This window comes from Bison bison, unplaced genomic scaffold (assembly GCF_000754665.1).
Source record: "Bison bison bison isolate TAMUID 2011002044 unplaced genomic scaffold, Bison_UMD1.0 scf7180017864312, whole genome shotgun sequence".
In the NCBI taxonomy this organism is placed as follows: Eukaryota; Metazoa; Chordata; class Mammalia; order Artiodactyla; family Bovidae; genus Bison; species Bison bison.
Window position 1 is genome coordinate 1,080,867 of NW_011494884.1, and position 5,992 is coordinate 1,086,858.

The following is a 5,992-nucleotide window of genomic DNA, read 5'->3' on the forward strand; positions in this document are numbered from 1 at the left end:
AAGAGTCTTCTCCAACACCACAGTTCAAAAGCATCAATTCTTCGGTGCTCAGCTTTCTTCACAGTCCAACACTCACATCCATACATGACCACTTGAAAAACCATAGCCTTGACTAGACGGACCTTTGTAAACAAAGTAATGTCTCTGCTTTTCAATATGCTATCTAGGTTGGTCATAACTTTCCTTCCAAGGAGTAAGCGTCTTTTAATTTCATGGTTCAATCACCATCTTCAGTGATTTTGGAGCCCAAAAAATAAAGTGTGACACTGTTTCCACCGTTTCCCCATCTATTTCCCATGAAGTGATGGGACCAGATGCCATGATCTTTGTTTTCTGAATGTTGAGCTTTAAGCCAACTTTTTCACTCTCCTCTTTCATTTTCATCAAGAAGCTTTTGAGTTCCTCTTCACTTTCTGCCATAAGGGTGGTGTCATCTGCATATCTGAGGTTATTGATATTTCTCCTGGAAATCTTGATTCCAGCTTGTGCTTCTTCCAGCCCAGCATTTCTCATGATGTACTCTGCATAGAAGTTAAATAAACAGGGTGACAATATACAGCCTTGACATACTCCTTTTCCTATTTGGAACCAGTGTGTTGTTTCATGTCCAGTTCTAACTGTTTCTTCCTAACCTGCGTACAAATTTCTCAAGAGGCAGGTGAGGTGGTCTGATATTCCCATCTCTTTCAGAATTTTCCACAGTTTATTGTGATCCACACAGTCAAAGGCTTTGGCTTAGTCAATAAAGCAGAAATAGATGTTTTTCTGGAATTTTCTTGCTTTTTTGATGATCCAGCAGATGTTGGCCATTTGATCTCTGGTTCCTCTGCCTTTTCTAAAACCAGCTTGAACATCTGGAAGTTCACGGTTCACATATTGCTTAAGCCTGGCTTGGAGAATTTTGAGCATTGCTTTTCTAGCGTGTGAGATGAGTGCAATTGAGCATTCTTTGGCATTGCCTTTCTTTGGGATTGGAATGAAAACTGACCTTTTCCAGTCCTGTGTCCACTGCTGAGTTTTCCAAATTTGCTGGCATATTGAGTGCAGCACTTTCACAGCATCATCTTTCAGGATTTGGAATAGCTCAACTGGAATTCCATCACCTCCACTAGCTTTGTTCATAGAGATGCTTTCTAAGGCCCACTTGACTTTACATTCCAGGATCTGGCTCTAGGTGAGTGATCACACCATCGTGATAACCACTGAGGGACATCAAACACCATCAGTGCATCTTAGTCTAAATGGTCAGGCCAGTTCCAGGTTGCGACTTTCTAGCATCTCTGTATAATCTCCTGGCAATGGAAGAACAAAGCCCCAGCCAGGTATGAGGGCTCGCCTGTCTCCAAGTAACAGTGGACAGAAGGTGTGTCCCCCAGCTGTGCTCTCCCCAGGTTGAGGGGCCAGCAAGTGAAGGGAGAGCCGGCAGCTCAGACCTGATTGTGGCCTGGACCAGGGGAGCAAGGGAGGCTAAGGAGCTCCTACAGGTGGGCCCAGGTGAGTCAGGCTCCTGTAAGAGGGATGGGAAAGGTCTGGGGCAGGCCACAGGGGAGATGATAAAGCCTTGCTGGCATGGGAGGAGATGAAAGAAAGGCTCCTGGATCCAGGGTCAGGAAGAGAGCTCCCAAGGGTGACCTTGACAGACCCTGTGTTAGTTACTTGGTCATGTCCAACTCTTTGCGACCCCATGAAGTGTAGCCCGCCAGTCTCCTCTGTCCATGGAATTCTCCAGGCATGCAGTGGGCTGCCATTCCCTTCTCCAGAGGATCCTCTTGACCCAGGGATCAAACCATCGAACCCTGGTCTCCTGCATTGCAGGCAGATTCCTTCCCATCTGAGCCACCAGGGAAGTCCCTGAGAGAACATCAGAGATGGGGCTGCCCCGACCAGTGAGCAGACAGAATGATGCATGCATGAAAGTGAACAGAAATACATGGGGAGGGGAAGCAGGGTGACTGAGTGGTGGCTGTGCAGGGCAGAGCCTGGGTCAGGACAGAGCCCCTGAGGGATGATGGCTTTTGGCAGATGCCTGGGAGAAGAGAGGGAGAGAGTCAGGTAAGGATGGGAGAAGGGCTGTCTTGGGAGTGGGCATGGCAGGTGCGAGGCCCTGAGGTGGGGGCTGCATAGAGAGAAGGGAGGGGCATGGGGAAGTAAACCAGGGGTGTCAGAGAGGCCTTTGTTTGACTTTGAAGACCAGGCTCCAACCTGGATTTGTGCTGGAATGTCGGGAAACCACTGGCAGGCTTGGAGCGAGGAAGTGACATGATCCCTTTTTCTCTAAAAGCCACCCCTCCCCCAGTTCATGCCTTTTCCTACCAAACCCAGCACCAGTGGACTCAGGCACTTCTGCCAGCCCCTCTAGGCTCTGTAGTCAGAATGAGAAGAGGACACTCATCTCTGACTGTTTCAGGACGTTTACTTAATCACATCCCTGGTAGTTGGGGTGGGGTAGAGGCTCCCACTCTCTCCTTCCATTCCACAATGCAGTGGGGTGGTCTTGGCAATTGTCCCTTTGATTATCAGCTGATAATTCATTGAGATGGGATCCATGGGGTGCAGACTCGTTAAGCCTGTTATTGAGGAGGGAGGTGCCCCCACACCCACCCAGCCCTTCATCAGCTCCATCAGAGTCTTCAGAGCACCATGATTGCCCTGATGCTATGCCCTTATAGCAGCATGATCAGCTTCAGGTGCTGCTGGCCTCTTGTCCAGACAAGAGGGGCACTGGGGTCCTGTGAGGCCAGGAAAGTGAGGTAGAAGGGAAGGAGATGAGATCAAGGCCTCCTGGTGGCTGGTCCCAGTAATCTCACTTTCAGCTTCTTTCCAGGGAGTCTAGAGGGGCTGGAGGGCCTGCTGGGATTTCTGCATCAATATTTATCGGGGATATTGGTCTAGTTTTCTGTATTATCTCTGTCTGCATTTGGGTAACAGGGTAACACGGACCTCATGGAATAAGTTTGGAAGTGTTCTCTCCTCTTGAACTTTCTGGAAGAGTTTGAGAAGGATTGGTGCTAATTCAGAGCTGTTTGAGAGTTCACCAGTGAAGACACCTGGTCCCGGGCTTTTCTCTGTTGGGCATTTTGATTAATGAATCAACCTCCTTACTCAGTAGGTCTGATTCTCTGTTTCTTCATGATTCAATCTTGGTAGTTTGTGTGTTTCTAGGAATTTATCCGGATTTTTCTCAGTTTTCCACTTAGTGGGTGTGATTGTTCAAGGAATCTCTTATGATTGCTTGTATTTCCGTGGTATCAGTTCTAATGTCTCCTGTTTCATTTCTGATTTTTTAGTCTTTTCCCTTTTTTCTTTTAACTAAGGGCTTGTCAATTTTATTGATCCTTAAAAAAATAACTTTAGTTTCATTTTTCTATTCTCTATTTTATTTCTGGACTAGCCTTTAATATCACTTCATGGATCACAGCCTTGTCATGGTAAAGGGGTTTGCATAACTCAGTGAAAAATAAGTCTTGTGATGTAGGGCCAAACAAGATGGACATCTCGTAGCAAAGAGCTCTGATGAATCATGGTCCACTGGAGAAAGGAATGGGAAACCACTTGTGTATTCTTGCTGTGAGAAAAACATAAACAGTAGGAAAGGCAAAAAGATGTGACATCGGAAGATGAGCCCCCCACAGGTCGGAAGGTATCCAACATGCTACTGGGGGAGAGCAGAGGGCAATTACGAATAGCTCCAGGAAGAATGAAGTGGCTGGGCCAAAGCAGAAATTACACTCAGTTGTGGATGTGTCTAGTGGTGAAAAATGCAAAGAAATAGAGGAAAATGATAGAATGGAAATGCTAGAGATGTCCTCAAGAAAATTGGAGTTATCAAGGGAACACTTCATGCAAGGATGGGCATCATAAAGGAAAGAAAGAGTAAAGACTGAACAGAAGCAGAAGAGATTAAGAACAGGCAATAAGAATACACAGAAGAATTATACAAAAAAGTTCTTTTTTTGTATAGTGACTACACTAGAGCCGAACATCTTGGAGTGTGAAGCCAAGTGAGCCCTAGAAAGCATTACTATGAACAAAACTAGTGGAGGTGATGGGATTCCAGCTCACCTATCTAAAATCCTGAAAGATGATGCTGTTAAAGTGCTGCATTCAAAAGTGAAGGAAAGTGTTAGTCGCTCAGTCATGTCTGACTCTTTGCAACCCCATGGATCAGGCTCTTCTGTCCATAGGACTCTCCAGGCAAGAATATTGGAGTGGGTTGCCATTTCCTTCTCCAGGGGATCTTCCTGACCCAGGGATTGAACCCAGGTCTCCTGCACTGCAGGCAGATTCTTTACTGTCTGAGCTACCAGGGAAGCCCATTCAATATGTCAGCAAATTCAGAAAACTTAGCAATGGCCACAGGACTGGAAAAGGTCAGTTTTCATTCCAATCCCAAAGAAGAGCAATGCCAAAGAATGTTCAAATTACCATACAGTTGCCCTCATTTCACATGATCCTTAAGATTATGCTCAAAATCCTTCAAGTTAGGCTTCAGCAGTACAAGAACCAAGAACTTCCAAATGTACAGGCTGAGTTTCAGCAAGGCAGAGGAATCAGAAATCAAATTGCCAATATTAGTTGTATCATAAAGACTCCTATTTTTACTTCATTGATGACACTAAAGCCTTTGTGTGGATCACACAAACTGGAAAATTCTTAAAGAGATGGGAATATCGGCCAATTTACTTGTATTCTGAGAAACCTGTATGCAGAGCAAGAAGCAACAGTTTAAAAGGCAGATGTGAAAAAAAAGAAGCAATATTTAGAACCTGACATGGAGCAACAGACTGGCTCAAAATAGGGAAAGAAGTACAACAAGGCTGTATATTTGTCACCCTGCTTATATGCAGAGTAGATCATGAGAAATGCAGGGTTGGATGAAGCACAGGTTGCAATCAAGATTGCTGGGAGAAATATCAACAACCTCAGATATGTAGATGGTATCACTCTAATGGCAGAAAGTGAAGAGGAACTAAAGAACCTCTTGATGAGGGTAAAAGAGAAGAGTGAAAAAAGCTGGCTTAAAAGTCAACATTCAAAACGCTAAGATCATGGCATCTGGTCCCATCACTTCATGGCAAATAGATGGGGAAACAATGAAAGCAGGGACAGACTTTATTTTCTTCCCCCACTCCAGTCCCCCCATCTAAACCACTGTGCAGACAGCATGGTTGATGCTATGCATCTGCTTCTCTCCCGGGTCTGGGATTTGAAGACATGCCAGGCAGAGGGTGGCTACTGGGCCAGCCCCCAGTGCAGCAAGTCTCTGATGAACTTACATGGTGACACCATGTCACAGGCGCTGGCATGACCTGCTGGGGAGGAAGAGCATCCTGGGTGGCTGCTCGGGGAGGGGATTCTGGACGCCTGTGCCTGACCCTTGGACTTGATGGAGACCCAGCCCCTGGTCTGCTCACCCCTCACAATAACCACTTTCCAGCCCTCTTGTGGCAATAGTTTCCTCTGTGGCCAAACTCAGGGTGCCCTCCCCCCACTCTCAGCTGTCTCCCGCCTTTATAATCAGCATTTTTATTGAATTTGTTTCCAAGTCCCTGCTGTGCCTTCCACTTCCCTCTCTGTCTGCACAGCAGTCAATCAGGAGCTGCCATTTCTCTACCAGAAAGATGTACCCATCGGAGCCTTGAACCCCAGGATACTGGGGGTGGGGGCAAGTCCATCTGGGACAAAGGGCTTCAGGTCAGCAGGTCCCTGCACTGACCCAGGAGCCGTGTATCTGTTTCACTCTGTGGCCACAAGTCGTTCCATCATCTCTGAGGAGCAGACTGCCCGGCTCCTGAGTCCCTGTCATCATTTCCCTTCACATACACACAGAATGTCCACCTGGCACCTTACCTCCAACTAAGGGAGCAGGAGAGATGCTCAAGAGAGAGCAGCCACTGCACAGTCAGCCTGGGGAGTGAGGACAGGGCCCTGCAGGCAGACAGACAGAAAGATAGAAGGCCCTGGGACCCCCTGACTCCGCTTTCTACCAGCC